Genomic DNA, 21842 nt, shown 5'->3' with positions numbered 1-21842 from the left:
TAGATCTGCTTTTGTAACAGAAAGTTGTTAGTGATGTGGAATTGGAGACGAAACTGATTACAAATCCATATGGAGAGAAATATATACACAATTCTACTGAGCACACCCAGTAGAAAAACTCTTTGGATACCAGCCAAAACTTTATACAAATTCTTCTAATAACTATACCGTATAAGTACACATTAGACTTGTGCTCCTTGTCGATTGGTTAAGATATAGGAACTTTTTTTTTTGACTTTGATATTTTTTTTCTGCCTAAAACTTTTCACATTGAAAGAGGCCTGTACAGATAAATCCATTGCAAAATGACAATACAATGAAACTTGGATTTAACAGGCCCTAGCAGTCATTAGGCAGACTTTGGATGCAATGGATAAATGTTGTGTCCATACAAAATAATAGACAAAGTCTATTGCATCCAAAGTAATCGAGATAATTCATGTAAATTAGCACAATTTGCATTGATTTCTGTTGTTATGCAAATGATGTAAATTTGGATTTAATGGACATTAAACACCTGTTCTTCCTGAATAATCTGTTAAATTGAAGTTTCACTGTACTTTTGAAACAGAAGTACACTGGAGCAGAAGTGATCCAATTTGTTATATGTACTACAAGTTTTGATTTTTTAAAATATGGATAATTATATTGTCATCTACAGCTTGTGAGAATCTTTAGGGAATCTTGGGATCAGCATATTGCAACACAGAGGTGGTATTCAGCAGGTTCTGACCAGTTCTGGAGAATCGGTAGTGGAAATTTTGAGTAATTTGGAGAACCGGTAAATGCCACCTCTGACTGCCCCCCCTCCCCCTATTCTCTGCCTCCCAAGTCCCAGCTGATCAGGAGGAAATGGGGATTCTGCAGTAACCTTCCCCTGGAGTGGGGAGGGAATGGAGATTTTATAGTATCCTTCCCCTGCCACGCCCACCAAGCCATGCCCACCAAGCCATGTCACAGCCATCAAGCCACGCCCACAGAACTGGTAGAAAAATATTTTTAATCCCACCACTGTTGCAACCTTGGTAGCATGTGACTTCTTGACAATTTCTATAGGATTCCAAAATTTAATAAAAATTATTATGAATGAGAAAATTCTCACCAAATTGTTTGAGATTTTGGTACAAATTCTCATATGTCCACAGAGCTCCTTGTGTCATTGGTTGGAAACCCTTAATAATTTGTATACAGGTTTTCCTCAGTTCATTTAGTAATCCTTCAAAGTTAAAGCAACACAAAAAAGTGACCTATGTCCTTTTTCACATTTGTAGCATTCCCATGATCATGTGATCAAAATTCAGATGCTTGGCAACTGGTTCATGCTTATGACTGTTGCTGTGTCCCAAGGTCATATGATCACCTTTTGTGACCTTTGAAAAGAAAGTCAATGGGGAAGCCAGATTCACTTAACAACCATCTTACTAATTTAACAACTGCAGTGATTCAGTTGTAAAATGGGACAAAATTCACTTAACAAATGTCTCACTTAATTTTGGGCTCAATTGTGGTTGTAAATTGACAAATTTTCATCACATATTTTCATCACATATTCTCTTCTGGAAGAGGTCTTGTAAAGAAAAGTACCCTTCAGGAAGAATTGTTCTACTTGAAACACTTGGTCTGCAAAACCTGTTTGTTTTAACCATGGTTTGCCAAATAAAGTATGATAGCTGACTTCACACATCATACTTCATAAATCATAATAATTGAACTCATACAAACTCTAAGCCAAAATTGAATAAACCACATTATTGTTTTAGTGCATTGTATGAATGTAGTACATAGCTATAATAGCTGAAAACTACAGTAGTCGATGACTTAACAACTATAATTGAAACTGCAATTATGGTTGCAAGTTATGATAGTCATTAAGCAAGTCACTATGTGATAGCACCCAATTTTATCAACCTTTTTGCAGTGGTCATTAAAAGAAATGCTGTATTGACAAATGAACTTATTGTTTGGGACGTTTTATGTAGAACTGGAAATAAATCCTGATTTCCATAAAAACATTGTAAGGAGTAATCATGTGACTATGGGGAACTGCAAATAGCAATAAAAGTGGGCTGATTGCTGAGTGCCAAAACATAGTTATATCTTACAAGGGAAGGATGCAGCCATTACACTTTTCAATCTGGGTTGTAAAGAGCCTTTTGGGGGCTCTGTTGTAACTTCGAACAGTCACTAAGTGACCTGTTGTAAATTGAGGATAAATGCTTCTATAAATTATACTTTATCAATGTGTCATGAAATTATTCCCTTTGAAGTATTTTAAACTTTCCTCCCTCCCTGAAATAAAATAGCGCTATTATATTCCAGGCAACTCATTTGCAATGCCCATCCCAAATGCTTCTGTTGATTTTGGGTATCTATTTATTCAATGAATTGTTCATTGCTATTGAATCATTCTGCTAAATTATGTATGCTTTAAGCAGTTGGCATGAAGTCCTGGCCCGAGTGGCATATTTTTGCAACATCAAATGGTCTACTGTAGTTGAATCCCTTTATATATCTCTTTATTTATTGATCAATTTTGCAAATAGTTAACATCCTGGTTGAATTATAGTCAGACTGATGCAATAAATTCAGAGAACATTTGTGTTGTTTTAAACTGGATGGCTGTCACTTCGAACTATTTTTCAAGGCTGTATGAGTTCCTGCCATATTCCTGGCCCTTAGTCAATGATAGTAAAGATAAATAATGTTTACAGTTGGTCATTTGATTTTTTTTACTATGTTTCGGGAAAGATTTGGTTTATCTCACAAATGTATAGTTACTTCACTATTGTAAAATACTATGCAGTTTGATGTAGTGGATTTTCTGAGCCCAACAAAAGATCTTCACTCAAATATATCAGTACATAGATATTGTATAAGCTGATTATTCCAGAATTGTTTATTGTAAAAGGGACCACCTTTCTTCTTATGAATAAATGTCCTTCATGGCTCTTCAGGGGAGAGACATTCAAGAAGAGAATGATTTCTACAGTAGACAAATTAATAGAGGCAGAATTGTCTATACATAAGGGGAAGATGTGCTAATGCTTTCCTTCCTCAGCTGCCATTCTTAAGGTGTTCCGTGTTGGTGCTAATTACTTTTTTCTATCTCTGAGAAAATAATAGGGAGAAAAATAGTCTCTGCACTTGCTCGAAATTAACCACCTCAGACTGATGATGTTGCTTCGGCTAAATTATACCTGTTGTTCCGTGCTGAAGCTTGATGAACAAGCACAGCTCTCCATTTGTATAGCAATTTTCACCTAAACCTTCCTTAGATTTTGAAAAGTAGTGCATAAACTAAACAGTTCCACCATGCTGCTCATAAACCTAGCAGTATCATTTGTTGTCTTATGGAAATTCAAACTGTTGCTCAAGCTAAGTCAACATTGTGTCAATGATTTGCAGTCTCCTTTTCAGAGAGGCATTTTCCTTAAATCTACAGGTAGGGCTGGGATTTAACCCAGCTTTCTTTTGCATGCAGACCACTGAAATGTTGATTCTCTACCAGCTTACGGTATATGCAGTTATCATTGAAGGAAGCTTGCAGACTGAATAGGATGGAGTGGGCTGCTACTTTAAGCCTAACGCAAGGTAGTAGTGAATTTTGTGGACTATGCATGTGTATATATGCATTGTGAATTTGTCTTTCTTTTGTTAAGCGTAAGATGGTGGGTGCAAACATTGTTTTGATATTAAAATATGGGGGAGTTAAATTATGTTTATGTGTACAGGTAGTCCTGGAATTACGACTGGAATTATGATCATAGTTTGGTGAGTCACTATGATAATGCACCTGATTACACAAACTTTTTTGAGGTTGTTACATGAAGTACCAAGATCATTAAGCAAATGCTGTAAGCTTTCAGTGAACACTATAATTGTGAAATGAATCCATTGTCAGCAATGGGTCTGTTTTGCCAGGAAGCAGAAGTAAATGCTGGGTTTCGGCGCAAAAACAAAAAAAAACCATGAAAAATTCTGCCCAAATGACCATGGGACAATGCAAATTCTGTAAATGCAGGTCAGATGCTGAATATCGGAAATGTGATCATGTGACTGTGGGGAGAAGTGCAGCTGTCAGAGCTTTGAATATGGATGGGGAAGTCTTGGGAAAGTCTGCTATAACTTTGAATGGTTGCTAAGCGACTAGCCATAAATAGAGGACCTCTTGTACTTCCTTCTTCCTCTTATTCTATGCTGTAGTGTACCATCTTTTCTGACTAACAACTTTATTCCTCCTTAGATATCCTGATTTTCTTACTCTATAGTCTCCAGAGACAATGGTTTAGGCGCTGATTTCAAAGTAATACCTGTTTTTCTGTACTGATTTCTATATGGGTTATCCTTGAGTAACAACCATTCATTTAATGAACATTCGAGATTGCAACGGTACTGAAAAAAGTTACTTAATGACCATTTCTCATAGTTGTGACTGTTGTGGCACCTCCACAGTCACACGATCAAACTTGCATTGCTTGGCAATTGGCATGTATTTACAATGACTGCAGTACCCCAGAGTTCTGGGATTATCCTTTGCAACCTTCTTAGGGAGTTTCTGACAAGCAAAGTCAATGGAGGAAGCCAAGTTTTCTTAACAATTGCATGATTCCCATAACAACTTCAGTGATTTGTTTTAACAACCATGACAAAAAGGTCATGGGCATGATTTCACTTAACTGTCTTATTTAACAACATAAATTTGGGGCTCAATTGTGGTTGTAAGTTGAGGACTATCTGTATTATGAAAAGCTGAAAAAACCATGATTTAGGCCAAAGCATATGGATGTATGGTAACAGCTAACCCAATATAAAATTTTAAAGCAGTCTTTCATGCATATTGTGACATGTATACATTTCTGTGAATTTTCTTCCAATACATATATTTGGATGGTAAAGTAGTAATGAAGCAATAGATATGACTTCTAAAAAATAGCTAAATGACAAGAATCCATATTTATTTATGCTCTTTCTGGTGCCAAATATCTCTTTTTCTCTTAGACTTTGGGAAGTTATTTTAGAATTGAATTAATTGAATACACTTTGGCTAATAATATTTTTACTTGTGATTACTTAAAAATGACTTCTTTTTTTCCTCGTGTTTCTTGTTGATTTATTTTTTATCATATGTATCATATGTATATTACATGCAATTTATTTTATCCATTGCCCAATGACCCGTAGTACTCTAGAAATGATTATTTTAGCCATATATGAAGGCAAGGATGTTTTTGGTGATGTTCATTATCTTGAGCAAAAGGTAAGCCACCTATAACATGCCAGATGTTGTTGAAGAATAATTCGCAGACTCTCTAGGAGAATATAGCACGGGAGTAAGAATACACAACACTTTTTGAACTCAACTGCTCCAAATCTCCTAATGCCTCGGTGAATGTAAAACGTATGTTTTGAATTAGAAACAGATGGTTCTGAGCATTTTAGAGGTGATTTGAGCTCAAAACAGAATACTTTCCACTTGGAACACACCTGTTTTGAATTTGTGGTTGTTCAGTTTCAAACAGTTTTGTGTGCTACTAATTTGTATGTGGGGTGTAACAGGTTGCCGGTTCCTACTTTAGAGATCCATTTGAGAGGAAACTAATTTGATAGTTTCATGATGATAATGATTCTTGCCACTTCGTTTGTAACTGATATTAGTCATCACATATAAACTGGACACCACCTTATCAACAAAGGTTTGTATAGTCATAGCTATGATTTTCCCAGTAGTAATGTATGTTTAGATATAAGAAAGCACCAAAGAATCAATGCATTTGAATTATGGTGTTGGAAAAGACTCTTGAGAGTCACTTGGACTGCAAAGAGATCAAATCAGTCATCTGATAAAAGGAAACCAACCCTGACTGTTCTTTGGAAGGACATCTGCTGAAGCTGAAGCTCAAATACTTTGGCCATTGGAACTTATTGGAAAAAACCCTGAGGTTGAGAAATATTGAAGGCAAAAGGAGAAAGGGATGGCAGTTGATGAAATGGTTAGATAGAATCATTGATGCAACAAACATGAATTTGGGCAAACTCAAGAGGCAATGGAGGACAGAAGGGTCTGGTGTGCTATGGTCCATGGGTCAGGAAGAATCAGACACAACTTAGCGACTGATGGACAGCAAAGCACATGGAGTCCATTTATTCATTAAAGCCTTCCCCAAGCAACATTATGAAATGTTATGTTAGTCTTATGAAATAAGGGTGAGTCCATGGAATGAAGTAGTTTTTATATTAGTACAATGAAGGTGATATAATCATAAAACATTCCTTTCAGAGCTTTCTTATACTGATAGGTATTTTTTCAAATTTCTTCTAAGCTCTCCTTACCAGATGATTTACTTTTAACTGATAAAAATTAAAAGTATAGTTCAGTAAAATAACATTAAAATGATACAGAAAGGCCTTCTTATCCATGTTATTATTATCTGGAATTTTGCATATCTACAGTTGATATATACCGATTAATAATATGTTTACTCAATGTCCGGGTTTTTGGCCAGAAGACTGTGTGTGTTTTGTGTATTTTATGAATAGGCAAAATTGCAGATGGGCTTTCCCACATATTTGACGAATGGTTTTTCAACATACAGGAACTTCTCAAATTACAACATGTCACTTAGTAACTGTTCAAAGTTATGAACAAAGTTCTCCTTCTTCCAATAAGTAATGGCCATTTGCATCTTCCTGTAATCCTAAAATCACAATCTGCAAGGTTTTTGTCAAAAACCAGTGCCTACTTCCAGTTTCCTGCAAAAATACCCACTGAGATCAGTGGGCTTGCTTAACAACTACAGAGGTTGTTAAGGTTGTAAAATTGAGTCAGTCATATGGCTGGCCCATTTTACAACCATTATGACTTCGGATTGCAATAGCAGGCATGATTATGGTTGTAGTTCGAGGACTATCGGTGTCATTCTATCAGTTTTGTTTTCAGTTATTTATTTCCAAGAATAGAATGCCTGTAAAAAGGGGCAGATTTACTGTTTAGCTTATTTCTGTTGAAGCTCTCTTCACCTTTTGGTTCCTCTTATAAGACATAGCAAGTCCAAGATCCAAGAATGCTGATTTAGTTTTTGATGGAGGTCATTTTATATTAAGAAAAATAAATACATCATGCAGTATTTTTATGCGATTCTAAATATATTAGACTTTCATTTTAATTACCATGTTTGTGTGTGGCATCTTCTCGTCATTAAATAAATTGCATGCTATTAATATAAGAAATCTTGAAGAATTGAACCAGCTGTGTGTTTAAAGAAAAGCTGATTTGAGAGTAGCAGATTCAGATAAATTCTCAAACTATCTTGTTTCCAACATTTGGAATATCACTTCAGAGGAAGGGTTACCATGACATTATCTAACCCAGTGTTTCTCAGCCTTGAATACTTGAAGATGTATGGACTTCGCCATGCTGGCAGGGGATTCTGTGAGTTGAGGTCCACATATCTTCAAGTGGTTGAGATTGAGAAGCGCTGGTCTAACCATTACAAGGTTTCTAAATCAACAAGAAACTTGTATATTCTCTGCACCTGCTTTTGTGGAAAGTTGCCCAGAACTCTTGGCTGTAATTAACGTGAGCTTTTGTGTATTTAATTTGCCTTGAAAAATTAGAGTTCATTCCAGAATGCCCTTTAGAAAAAGCTATATACACGCTGTAGCGAGGGTATTATTTTCTCCCAATTTCTAGTAGAAATCTTTACAGATTCTTTTCCTTCATTTCAGTTGCTCAGTGAACACTGCATTTATAAAAGTTGATACTAAATCATTGTTATTAAAAAATAAACACACAATTTGGTACATTCATATACCTGGTGGACTTTTCCAGTATGTTATTGTAAGATGAACCATTATAATGCTCATTAATAAAAGTGCTAAATAGAAATTAATACTATTGATTCTGTTTTCCTTTGTTTCATTCTTGACTCTGCCTGGACAAGTTCCTGAAGCTTTCAGAGTGATTTGCTATTTCTTTCCTAGGGCTGAGAGAAAGTGACTGGCCCAAGGCTTTGTAGCCCCAAAACAGGACTTTTGCTTAAATTCCAGTTTATAGCCTGATACCTTAACCATTACACTAAACTAGTTCTCTCCTACTACTACCCCAAATTCTATCTGTTCCACATGTCCTTCTCGGCAGAGTATTTGTTATTCTTAAACAATTGTTGCAGAGGAAACCAATATTTATCTACATAATTCCTTCCATGTGATGTCATTTTCCCCTCTAAAATAAAGCAAATCCATTGGACACATCTTTGCATCTCCTTTTCTGCTTTTGATTTCTAGATTCTAAAGGAAGTTTAGAAGTTGCAACTGAAATAGGTATCTCGCTTTTTTTAAAAAATGTGATAAAAAAGTGAACCTTAGTTATGTCATCTTTGACAGAGATGATTCTATGGGTTAAGGTTGCTATAATAACTGCTTTTGCTACTTTTAAACATGGAGACATTCCATTTTGGAGGTGATTAATGGGCAAGAAAGAAGATCGTACCTGAACTCTGTAGTATACTGGTTCTGGCCTTTAATTATTTAATTAGGGTTTATATAATATTTAATGTTTTATATCCCTATTAATGATAGTAATCTGCCCAGAGTTGCTTGTCAGTGAGATGGCAGCATATACATTTAATAAATAAACTGGCAGTGTATCTTTGCTTAGAAAAATTCATTTAGTGACCGTTTGCAGTTACAATGGCATTGAAAAAGTGACCTATGATTTTTTTTCACACTGATGACCGTTGCATCATTGCTATAGTAATGTGAACAATTGGCATGCATGTGATCACCTTTTGTGACCCTCTGATAAGCAAAGTCAATGGGGAAACCAGAACAGTGATAAATGCTTGTTTCCAGTAGTGTTTGTTTTATTATGATGATCTTGGCTAGATGTATTGGTTTTAAAGTGTTTTTTTAAAAAGGTGTTTTTGCACCTTTTTGCACCTGGATGCCAAGACAGATGGGATATAAAGAAAATGCCATAGAATTCAATGTGATAGGGTGGGAAGGACTTGACTCTGCAGATGAGTTTCAGTTCTTTCTCCCATTAATTCCCCATTTTTATTTATGAACATTTCACAAACAGCAGGTGCTGTTTTTTATAGCATTGTCAATAAGCAGCACAGAAGGATAGACTTTTCTGACTGCAAACACCTACAGATCCGACATATAGAAATTCAAACGGAGGAAATCCTGCATGGCTGCTAGAATGCAGTTTTATTATTGGGGGATAACATGACGCATCATTTTGTTTTTGGCAGTGAAATTAACATGTTCTTTGTGAGGTTGCTCTTGATGAATACACACTGCAGAAGGGACACTTGCTCTGCTTAAAACATGCAATTATTAGACTCCTCTTTTGGTCATTTCAGAAGAGGACCAATTTCACTACTCACGTTATAATTAATGCATACTGTGAGCAAGAAATGCTGTATGCTCAGAACTGTAATTGATTTTCTTTAAACAAGGGGCCCTGAAAAGAAAAAGGCAAAGAGATTGAATGGTTCCCCCACTCTAGTTTATATATATATTTCACTGTTAGAGAGAAACACATTGGCCTTAAAAAATACAGCAGAAAAGGTCCATATAATTGACATGCATTTACAGTTGTTCCAGTTTATCTTTGCAGTCTTAGCAATGTCATTTTACATATTTCCTTTGCTAAACTTGCAAGCCATTAGTCCTTCTAGCGATTAAATCACTACTGGGGATATTGATTAAGGTTGCTTTCTGTCTTGTCTCTCCAAAATAATAAAAGGAAGAAGAACCGAGATAACTTTTTTTTCCATTCATGCTCATTGTGGCAAAATAACGTTTGTACCAATGTTTGCTTCCCAAACCTGGGTAAATTACCAAACATTAATAATTTCCAATGTTAATTTCCAATTACAACAGGGACATTTAAATAAGGGCTTTCTAATAAGTGGTTTTGAGTCATGAAGGAAAAAGTTTGGGAAGAACCATGGTAGCTTATGTACAGGCACCTTCCTGTATCCATTACTCTTTGTAAATAAATAGTGGTAAGGAGAAAAATGCTACAGAAGTAATCCTTAGCCATTATGGTCATAAGTTGTGTTAGTCATAAAGTGATTGCTATATGGGTCACTTTTGTGACCTTTTTGTAGCAGTTGTTAAATGAATGTTGCAGTTGTAAAGCAAACCCATGGTTCATTATTGGCCGTATGGCGGTTTGGGGCAAAACCTTCATAAAGCACACATGACTTGAGACACTACAAATTACTCTAAATCCATGCTGATTGGCAAGTTCCTGACAAACAGTCACGTGACTTCAGGTGGCATCAAAATTTCAGAGGCAGATTGTAAGTACCTTGGGGGACACATGACCAGGTGGTGGAGAGAGAATGGTTCTGCATGGAGGGCGTGCGTGCCACCGCTTGCACAAATGGAGCTTTGTGCACACACTTGCCCACTTCTTGTGCAACTGCAGCTACGTGCTCACTCGCTCACCTGCCGCTTCTGTGGCCCAGTTCCCAAGCAGGCCAAGGTGCAGCAGTAGGATAGGACCCAGGGGTTGGGGACCCCTGCTTTGCAAAGCTATCATATTGCCCCCAACAATCTGGTCCTCATTTAACTGACCACGGAATGTTGGAAGGCTAGTCAACCTTGAGTGGTCAGGATCGAATTCCTGGCAGTGAGCAGAGTTAGCCTGTAGGACTGCATTTTTTTAACCACTGCACCACCATAATTGTGTGTCATTCTGGCTGTATCACAGCCTTCCCCTAGTTGAATTTTCCCATCTAAAAGGAAGCTACAGGTAAATATGCTGAATATCTAGTTAGTGGGAGAAGTCTGCATGGATGTCCTGTCATTTCAGGTGCAACTTCTTTGTACTGCTTCCTTCTTTAAGCTTTGCTTCTCTTTACGTTTTGCATTTCTTATTCTCATGTTGCTTTTCTCTTTCAATAGGTGGTTCGATACATAAGTTTAGGATAAGAGGAAGAGTTAGATCAACAAGTATATTTATCTACAGATGAGTTTCCTTTTTAAAATGCCATTTAAACATTAATGTATTCTCCATTAGGCAGTCTTTATATATGGTGGTCAGTGGCTGCATCATTAAAGCAATTAAGAATGAGAGAAAGCTGCTCTTGGTAGAAATGAATGCACATGAATTTTTAACTGTCTTCTGAGAAACTCCTTCCTGTTACTGAGAACCAAAAGCTGGTATGGAAAAAATGCAGCAAGGCATTATGTACCATGGGCTTGGGACACGTGATGCCTTTCATCCTGGTTGCTCACCCTTGTGGAATCTTGTACAACTGAGAACGGCTGTTGTTGCTGTGTCACCCCTTGGTTAAAAGAGTGTCCAGATAAAATATTGCATTTGCTTAAGGAATTTGGTGGTGCTAAAAGGCAGACTAGCTCTACTCAACGTTTCCTGAAATCAGTAACTAGGCATTATGCCACTGCAAGGAACAGAGGAAAGTGAATTGTATTTTATATATGCGAAATACAGAATAACAAGAGTTGGGAGGGACCTTGGAGGTCTTCTAGTCCAATCCTTTGTCCAAGCAATAGACCCTATATCATTACAGACCTATGGCTGCCAAAATTCTTCTTAAAACTGCCCAGTAATGGAGCACCCACAATTTCTAAAAGTGAGCCTTTCCTTTGATTAATTGTCTCACTGTCAGGAAATTTCTCCTTAATTCTAGGTGGGATCTCTCTTTGCTAAGTTTCCATCAGTTACTTCTTGTCTGACCCTTTGGTGCTTTAGAAAATAGGTTGACTATTCTTTGTGACAGCCTCTCAAATATAGGAAGATTGCTATCCTATCTCATCTAGTACTTCAATTCATTAGACTAGGCATATCCAGTTTCGGCAACTGTTACGTTATATATAATATACTTATAAACATACATTTTATTTTGATCTTGCCCATCTGAAATGTTCAGCGGTCTATACCCATTTAGTTAATGAAGAACTGTGGTGGCACAGTGGTTAGAATGTGGCATTGCAGGCTAACTCTGCCAACTGCCAGTAGTTTGATCCTGGATGTGTATTTTTGTTTTATTTTTACAGTTTTCTTACATATGATGTACGCTGAAGAGGTACTTAGATATACTCAGATGCTGAGTTTGTAAAAGGCTTAGAGAGTGCTGTAAAGCTCTACAAAGTAGAATATAAGTCTTGTGCTATTGCTTATTCATGTTGCCCTATTTTCATGCAACAACTGACATTGCCAAATTTCTGAGGTTTGGGGGGGGGGAATTAGATCCCATAATTTCAACCATAGTCTGTCATTCCATGCTATCTTGGTTGGGATCTGACTACTTTAATCAGGGATATTGTAGGACTCAGAAATCCATCATAGCAGGTGTCCAAAATATCTGCCTGCCTCCGCAGATTTTATTTGGCTTTTATACAGTTTCAACAAGCAAAGTAAGAGCATAGGTAGCAACAGCATCATTACTGGCTTAGTTGCCTTGTCAATCTCTAAGACCATCCCAGCCAGGATAGAATCTCACATAACACATTAGTTCCTGGTAGTACCTGGTTCTACTAATTAGGTGAGCTCATAGATAGTTGAGGTAATCGGTTACTAAGGCGCATGGCAGTTTGCTGCTCATACCTGTACGTAACCTTTGTATAACCTCTATATCATATACAGGCGATTCTTGACATAACCGTAATTGAGTGGTCACCACGTGATCATTCCTTATTTTGCGATATTTTTTGCAAAGGGTTGTTAAGCAAATTCTGTGGTTATTAAGCAAACGTTGGGATTGTTAAATGGGTAAAATGAAGTCATTTAATGGGCATTTGTTGGTGAGACATCAGAAGCAAATGCTGGAAACTAACAGAAAAAAATCATAGTCAAGTGCCTGCAAAGAACCATAAAGGTGCCCAGGTGCCTAAAACGTGATCACATGATTGCAGATTGAGTCTGTGTGGCTGTTTTAATATTGAAATCGAGTCATAAGTATCATTTGACTGACCAGTCATAAGTCAAGGACTACCTATATTTCCACTATTCTCCAAGATTATTCTTTGTCCCTATGACAAAACTCATCTGATTTCAAAAATCCAGTTTCTATTTTTTAGAGTTGAATTTCTGTTAATTGTTTATTACTTCACAAATACTTGTATGAAATTATAATCAAAATGAACAATACAATCATTTTGGTTGCTATGATTATATAGTCAGTTCTAGTTTTCTTCCGTACACTGAAAGCTCTGAGTATTTAACTTACATAAAATACATCAATGAAAGAATGAAGCAGCTTTATTCTGACCCTGACTACAGCCTATTTAAATCAATTCTGGAAGTCTTGATCTCTTAGCTTAGATGTGTCACCGTCAAGGCCCGTGGCCTGGATCTGGCCCACAGGGTGCTTATATCTCTCCCACGGGGCCACCCTGCAAATAGCGAAGGACCGGCTCACGGTGCCTCTGTCAGCAAAAAGAGAACCCGGAAAGGCCACATGCGGCCCCTGCGAGCTGTTTTTGCTGGCAGAGGATTGCAGGAGGTTATTTCAGCCGAAAATGGAACTCATGAGACCCACACATGACTCTTCCAAGCTCCATTTTCACTAGCAGAGCATTTGGGCCACCACAGGTGTCCCCAACATGAGTGATGTCGAGCTCGTCATATCCACTTTGGCCATGTCCACCCAGGCATCCCTAATGCGGCCCTCAATGAAATCCTGTCTTAGCTAGAACTTTCCCCTGTCTTAGCTAGAACTAACCTCGGTCTTACCCCTAGAAATTTCATGGACCGAGCCTAAGGTTTTGTGCAAAACATGTGCTCCAATGCTTGTGATTCCTTAAATACGTATTCATTTTGCAATACTTACACCTGCTTGTGTTAGTTATAGCAGCTGGCAAAAAGCATCAGCTGTAGAATCGTCTCTTTTTTCCCTACCCTCAGTATATATTCTTCACTTAAAATCACAATTGAGCCCTATTTCTATTGCTAGGCCAGACAGTTATTAAGTCAGTTTCACCCCATGTTATGACCTTTCTTGCCACAATTGTTAAGTGAATCCCTGCAGTTCTTAAATTAGTTAACACTGTTGTTAATTAAATTTGGCTTTCCCATTGACTTTGCATCTCAGGAAGTCACAAGAAAATCATCATATTGCCCAGGGACACTGCATCCATCCAGTTGTCATGCGTCTCAATTTTGATCACATGATTACAGGATTTTTGCAATGGTCATAAGTGTGAAAAATTCTTTTCTTTCAGTAGCGTTGTAATTTTGAACCATCTCAAAATGAATGTTTATAAGTTGAGGACTACCTTCCCTACAAATCCAATGATCATATAATAAAGTTCATATTTGCAATCATAAGACCTGATAAATTGCTTTACAATATCACCTTTTTTTTTCCAGATACCAAATTTCCTAACTTGTGAGATTAGATAATAGACTATGGTCAGCTTAGGTTATAAATCAATGTATAAACAAAACCTTTGAGATTAAGAGAAGAGACACAGATACAAGCACACCAGGAAAAATAAAATAGTTCACAGGGCAACTCAATTACTCTCAGGCGTGGGCAAAGCCAGCAGAAGAGAAAGATGCTTAATTCACAAAAGCTTGTGAAGTGAATAAGCAAATGTGTTGTATTTGTGTCAACACTTCTACCATACATCTGTCCTGAGAGGAGGAGAGTGCTGTACAAAATGAATGAGCTAGGAAAAAATAGCATTGCTCTTTCATTTAACTATATTTTTAGATTTCAGTTCACTGCCATGTTCGAGGTTTGCAGGGACTTGGGACAAATTTTTCTTCAAGGTAACAGAAATAGATCAAAACCACCTCCATGCAAGCTTTTAATTGTAGCAAACCTTTTCTGAACCCTGTTGCTGTAGAATAGTGGTAGTCCTCGTGTTACGACTATAATGGAGCTTGCCTATCTTCATCCTAATTCATGACAGTTGTAAATCAGGAATCCATGTGGCTGATCCAAATTTATTGGCATTTTTTTGCAGCAAGTATTAAGCAAATGTTGTAAAATAACCACTGCAGCCATTAAGTGAACAATGGTTTGTTATCGGCATGGTTTTGCTGAAAACTGGAAATAGATGCTCATTTTAAGTAAAATCATCAGGAACAAGGTTTATGTGACTATGGGACACTGCAAACAACCCCAAACTTAACCCAGTTGTAAATGGCCAAAGTGGAATTGGAATGGAACTTCAAATCTAAGTTGTTAGTAGCCTCAGAAGAAATATGTTGTAACTTTGAATTGGCACTAAGCAAGCAGTCATAAGTCGAGGACTATCTGTAGTGTGTTTCAATCTCAGTGACTTTAGGAAAGCCTGGGAATTCAAATCCACAGTTCTTAAAGTTGTTGAGCTTGAGAAACACTCCTCAGAAATGCTGCAAAGAATTCTATTCCTACTCCCAAAATTATTTTTGTTATTTTTCATAAGACATCATCAGAAGAAGACAATTATTCCCTATTAATTTAGCAGTTAGACAGGATTTTCCTCCTTCTCCCCTGCCTTTACCCCATTCTGCAACACCAAATATTTTCTTGAGTTTGAAAAAATATATATCTAGAATTGGCTTATCCCTTTCCCATCTTGTACAGAAAGCAATTCTGTTCCTACATCTTCTTCTTCCTGCCTCCAGCAGGTAGCAGCACAGAGTCTGTTTCTGCTGATAAAAGCTAAGCAGAATCATATCTCATTAGCACTTGTGTAGAAGCCCATTAGGGAATCAGAGTACTATAAATTAGTTCGAAAACTCAAAGAATTCTCCCAAACTACACAGTCACATTGTTAATGCAGAGTCATCATTTACTCTGTCACACAGAGGAATGTCGAATCTATTTATAATCTTTAATAGAAGAGAATATACATAACTCAGGGTTGAACTGTGGGGTACTTGTGCTCTTTGAGTTTTGTTGTTTGCTTTACTACCCAACTAGGTAATGTCATCATATTCTCTTTTAAAAAGCAAAACAGGAAGGAAGGAAGGAAGGAAGGAAGGAAGGAAGGAAGGAAGGAAGGAAGGAAGGAGGCAGGCAGGCAGGCAGGCAGGCAGGCAAATCTCAGCTGATTTTTAAAAAAAAACATGTTTTAGGAAATTTGTTTGTGATACCTTGTATCCTGTCTTCTTTTTAATGATGGTTGTATGATTTTTCATTTCAACAACATGTTTATTTTCTACTATTTTAATTGTAACCCATACCAGAATTGTAGGAGGAGAGCTTACATCATTTAATAACATTTGTTAATCAGGAAAAGAGCTGCCAGATTCCTTGTAACCCACTCAAGGATATGTTATTTCTTCTAATGGAAAACCAGTTTTCCAAAATAGTTACTTCCAGAGCCTTCTATATTAATGAAAATAGCCAGGTTTTGTCTCTTTTATCTATTCTTGTTACTCAATCTCAATTTATCAACCATCTTCTGGAATCAAGCAATGATTTGTGCTACTTCTGGAGTAATAAACTGGATCACACGATTTTCAGATTACTAACCCTCAGAAAAGTTCATTGGTCACAATCTGTCTGGGGATCTATAGTAAAAAGCAATTCCCCAGTGTTGCAACTGCGACTGTTATAAAGTCTGGTTTATTTCAGTGAGATTTATTCCTCTGTTGATATGCATAGTTTTGGAATCCAAATATTAGTTCTGCTTATTATGATTATACTGACATTCTTCCTATATCCATGTGTCCTGTTAGAAAAGATGTTGAATTTTCACCAGATGTTTGCTCTGATTTGATGAGAGCTACACAGTATAGTACTGACCTTTAGAAACAATAGTTATCTATGTCTTTAGTGTCAGGCCTCCCTGAAAGGGTCTCACATTTTAATACAGGGATTCTAGATCTGGATGTTATCAAGCACAATTATCAGGCAGTTGGAAGACTAAATTTCCGGCATTTGTTAGAGGTCATTTCACAAGGGACAATAATTAGTAGCATGGTGAAAAAACTCCCACTACTGGCTGCTATATATTTATCAGACCTTATCAGCCTGCTATGTATTTATCAGGAGCTTATCAGTTGGACCTGTGACCTTGTCAAGATGCCTGTGGAACAATATTGTTTCAATATCTTCATAACCAGCTGTCCAACATCCAAATAAAACAACTGGTTACTCACCAATTGTGAAACTCAGAAATCACAGGATTGAACAACTAATCGTTCCTCAAGGGGTTTATTATGAATGCATAGGAGCAACCCTTGTATCTTTTCTTTGGTGGCGAGACCATGTCATTGTGGTGTGGCTCTGCTGTGGCATTTTTTAGAATCACCCCCCCCCAAAAAAAGATGGGAAGTTCCCCTTTACAGGTATGTTTTCACCAAAAAGATTAGCAATATCAGTGATTTAGTGCTCAGCTACAGATGGGAATGTATATGTGGGAATTCACAGGTGGCACCTATAGCCGTAACCATAGTCACAAGTCATCAGAGCTTCTTACTAATAATAGTAAAACAACATTATCTTAGAAAGACTGATGGCAAAGAAGATACATTAGAGTGTTAAGTCCAGATCTGAAAATTATTCAACTGTATCACTGTGTTTTGTTTCTATAATCTTCACTTTACACTTCTATACAAGTGTATATTTACATACATATGTCTGTCCATCCGTCCGTCCGTCCATCTATCCATCCATCTATCCATCCATACTATATAGATATACTTATACATATATGTATGTATGTGTTCTCGTTCTCGTTCTCTCTCTCTCTCTCTCTTTCTCTCTCTCTCTTTCTGTTTATATATTACCAAAATGGAAAGTAAAGGTAAAAGGGAGTCCTGATATGGTGTAACCACAGTGTGAAGTTTGATTCTGACAGGCTTAAGGTTGATTCACCCTTCCAACTTTCTGAGGTAAAATGAGAACCCAGGTTGTTGGGGACAATATGCAAATAATGAAATCACCCAGAGAGTGCTGTAAATCCGGGGTCCCAGTATCGGTTGGAATCGGGCCATGCAAGCAGTGGACGCTCATGTTCAGGTGCTTGTGCGGGAAGCTCCATTTGTGTGAGTGGCAGGTGTGTGTAGAATGGCGCTACCTAGTGAGCACAGATCCTCGCTGCTTGCACAAAACCATCCCCTCTCTCTCTTTTCCTGCCCCCCACCAGTCTGCAAAGCTCTAAAGCACTATGGGTCAGTATATAAATCAAAATGCTATTGCTATTGCTAAGATGATCCCAGGTCCCAGGAGCACTTGGGCCTGTGATTCCTAAGCTGGGAGAATGGCTCCAACATACCCCAGGAGCAATATCAGGGCTCTCTGTCCAGAAAAGTGCAATGTGCCAGGAACTGTTAAGATACTGGCCTCAGAGGTGAAAAAGGATTTTTTGTTGGTTTATATGTAAAAGGTTTGGTTTGACTTTTTTTTATATCAGTGGTCATTATTGGGAAAGAAATGAATTTTTATTCACAGGGAGCCTAGCTGAGCAATGGCATTTTTAAAATTTTTAAATGATGAAATGAACAGCAAAATTAAATGTGATGCTTTCCTTGCATTTGGTTAATTAACTAGCAGGAAGCAGTTTCCTGAATTGACAGGAAATGTAGTAGTAAAGTTGTTAAGATTATAGGATCTTAACACATAGAAGTCCATTTCAGAAGTATGTTTGCACCTTATGTGTTTGGATAACATTGATTATATGGCAGGCTGTATACTGGTTTTTATGTTTTTGATAGACTTGGAAAACATTTTGTCGTAGCCTGAAGAAAGTAATATGTAGTTTTTATGTTGTTATCTTCATGTTGGCCTGATTTAAAAAAAAATACAAAATTTATTATGCTTCTTGTTGTGTAATGTCAGGATTGCAAAATTATCCTGGAGAGAAGAAAGTTATGTAGTGTACTTCCATGCATCATTAGACCTATCAAATTAAAAAATAACTCTTCATTTATGTCAAGATAAGCATTTGCTAAAATGTACATAGTGGAAACATGCCTCTTTATAAGGAACACATCGTTTTTGCCAAATGCTTAATTATTTATAAGTTTTAGATACATATGTATATATACGTGCATGCGCGCGAGCACACACACATACTTTTTTATATTACATTAAATATGCCTTTCCTTATGTTTCAGATATAATATATGCAAACACTTAGATGATTTCTGCATACTAAAAGAGGTTAAGCTGCTGATAGGAAAAAATTGGCAACCAGTAAATCCAGTTAATTGTCTATTAATCATTGTCAGGATTGTAATCAAGCTGAATTGCCATGTAAATTCCGCCCCCATTCAATTAAAGAAAATTACTTTATCTTTAATTTTTACAACAACAATCATTTTTATTGTACCATCCATCATAATGATCTGTGACACACCTCAGCATTGTGTAGTTGCCTAGGTAGATGCACTGTATAAATAGGGGAGGTATGTTTGGCTGTCACCCTTAAATAAGAGGGATAACTGTAATTCCTCATTTGCCAGTAAATCCTACTTGTTGATGTGTAAGTGATGCATAACTTTTCCATTTTTCAAGTTATATAGAAGGACTCTTGTTGTCCTGACTTTGTCAAGGGGTGAAACGGTGCATCAGGGGAAAAACAATTTTTGAACTAAGGTACCTCAAATGGGCTAACTTACAGAATGTGTGAAAAACTGGAAGCCATGACATTGAGGAATTAAATTTGAGTAAATTGTGACTGTTTCAGCACTACACGCTGCTATGGTCATGTCATCTCCATTATCAAGATTCTGTGACAGTTTCCCAGCCAGTTTAGTAATCCCTCACTCTCTTACTCACTTAGCAGCAGCCACTCACCTGCTTAATGGAGAGGGAAGGAAAGGGAGAAACAGAGGAAGGAACTCCAGCACTTTTCCTGATCCTGCGTACTCTCCTGATTCATGCTACCCCTGTGCTTCTTCCCAAACCCATGCAGCACCTTTTGGGTACCACAGGCACTCTTCCTGACCCACACCATTACACTCATGCCTTCCTTGAACTCACCCCAGTTACCCTTTTTGATCCACATCCCCACCACACATGCAAAATTCCTGACCTGCATTCTACATCTCATATATACTTCAAATCCCTCCCAGTATCCTTCCCTACTTACATCCCCCACATGCTCTCCCCAACTCATGCAATCTTTTCACGTATCTTTCCCCAAACATCCTCCTTGACCCATGCCATCCCTCCCGCATGCTCTGTTCATCCATGCACTCTTTCCAAGATTCACAACACCTCTCTGCCACCCCCATGTATAATTCTTGACCCACACCCCAATGCACTGTCTCACTCCCCATCCTGCAACAGCCATTTATCCCATCTGGCTTGGACCTGCAAATTCCTGATAGCTTCCCCACTAACTTTCCCCCCAAAAAATTCCTCTTAAGAAAGTCATTGAGAAAGAGGGAGGGAGGGAGGGAAGGAAGACTCCTTCTTGCCAACTTCCACAAGAAAACTCAATGGGAAAGCAGGCAGGAAGTCAAACGTCATAGCCCACTTCTTTTTTTGCTCATCTATAATCATTATGTTTCTCTGTGTAATGGGACACCAGTTGTCTAGTTATGTAACAAAAAGACAGAAAAGGTGTGTTAGTTGGCTTAATGCACTAAGATTGTTTGCCGGTAAGTGTTAAGTTTGACAGCTCCATAGCTTCATTCAATCACCAGAATTGTGACTCACTATGAAAATAGGAAGTGGGCTATGCTGTTGGAGAAAAACTGTGGCACAGTAAAGCCAATTAGCTGAGCATATCCTACATGTGGGATGCCTGACGCACATATTATTTTTCTGAATTAAAATTTGGAGACACTTTCTGAATTAAAATTTGGATGCTCTTTTACTTACCTTTCTTAGAACAATATTCTAAGATACTGTCAGATGACTTTATGGCAATTTTTCTGTTTCTGTTTTTCCCATGGTGCCAGTGATTGCTAGAGAGAAAGTGAAGACCGATCATCCATATACTGGAGTGTGAATAAGTCACACATATTGGATTGTGATAAAAATCAGAGCAATGAAACATTTAGAGATACAGTAGGAATCTTTCTCTATGGAAAAAATCTGGATTTTCACATAAGCTCTTAATTGCTTCATAATTTATTTTTGTAGCACATTAGGGGTAGTATCCGTTCTGTCCCAGTATGTACTTTTGAGAGTGAATGAACTAGCTCATAAAATGATTGTTTTCAGCAGTTTGTGCAGAATTTTTTTAAGTGTAACAGACTGCAGGAAATGGTCACATCCAATTACAGAGCTCAGACAAAAAGACATAAGCATTCAAGACATTAAATGCACTGTAAGTCTAGTGCAGATCTTTAATAAACTGTGAGAAATTATTAAATGGATGCATAATCATCTGGGCTGAATTGTTGACTGAGAGAAGTTAGGCAATTAGAAAGAGAAAGAAAAATGTCAAACCTATTGCTCTAGGCTAACCACAGAATTTGTCAAATATCTTTGTGGGGCGAAAATAGATGGATGACATTAGATGGAAAGAAATAAAAATAGAGGTTGCCTAGGTTGCTAAGTCTTAAATATGAATTTTTTTTTTCAAAAAGAGGCTGAATTTGAAATTCCCCACTACGTTAGATATGTGATCTAATTGCACATAGACAAATAGCACCAATTGAGATTAAACATATAAAGTACCCTTCTAAGAAGCTGAGTGTATCCTGGCAAGAAGGAATATTCCTTACTTGATCAGGTAAATATGCTTGTGATGTGAAGTGTAATAAAGCTATTCTGTTAAACCATTACTCCAGTAAACATAAGGTGATGAGAACAGTGTGTATATTTGTTATTTATGTAAGTAATTTTTCTTCCTTAAGTCAATGTGGTATAGTAGCTAAAACAGGAGTTCTTAATCAATCTATCTATCTATCTATCTATCTATCTATCTATCTATCTATCTATCTATCTATCTATCTATCTATC

At 37.2% G+C, this 21842-nt stretch overlaps 1 protein-coding gene across 4 annotated transcripts in view; it reads left to right on the top strand.

Annotated features, from left to right (window-relative positions):
- Positions 1–21842, top strand: part of DIP2C (DIP2 acetate--CoA ligase C (putative)) — a 361956-nt gene that overhangs the window by 91923 nt on the left and 248191 nt on the right. The window lies entirely within an intron of this gene.

Source organism: Thamnophis sirtalis, unplaced genomic scaffold (assembly GCF_051295495.1).
Source record: "Thamnophis sirtalis isolate CommonGarterSnake01/CBP01778 unplaced genomic scaffold, rThaSir2_p1.2 scaffold_4, whole genome shotgun sequence".
Lineage (NCBI taxonomy): Eukaryota > Metazoa > Chordata > Lepidosauria > Squamata > Natricidae > Thamnophis > Thamnophis sirtalis.
The sequence above is the reverse complement of the archived record's forward strand: the minus strand, read 5'-3'. Positions and strand labels throughout refer to the sequence as shown.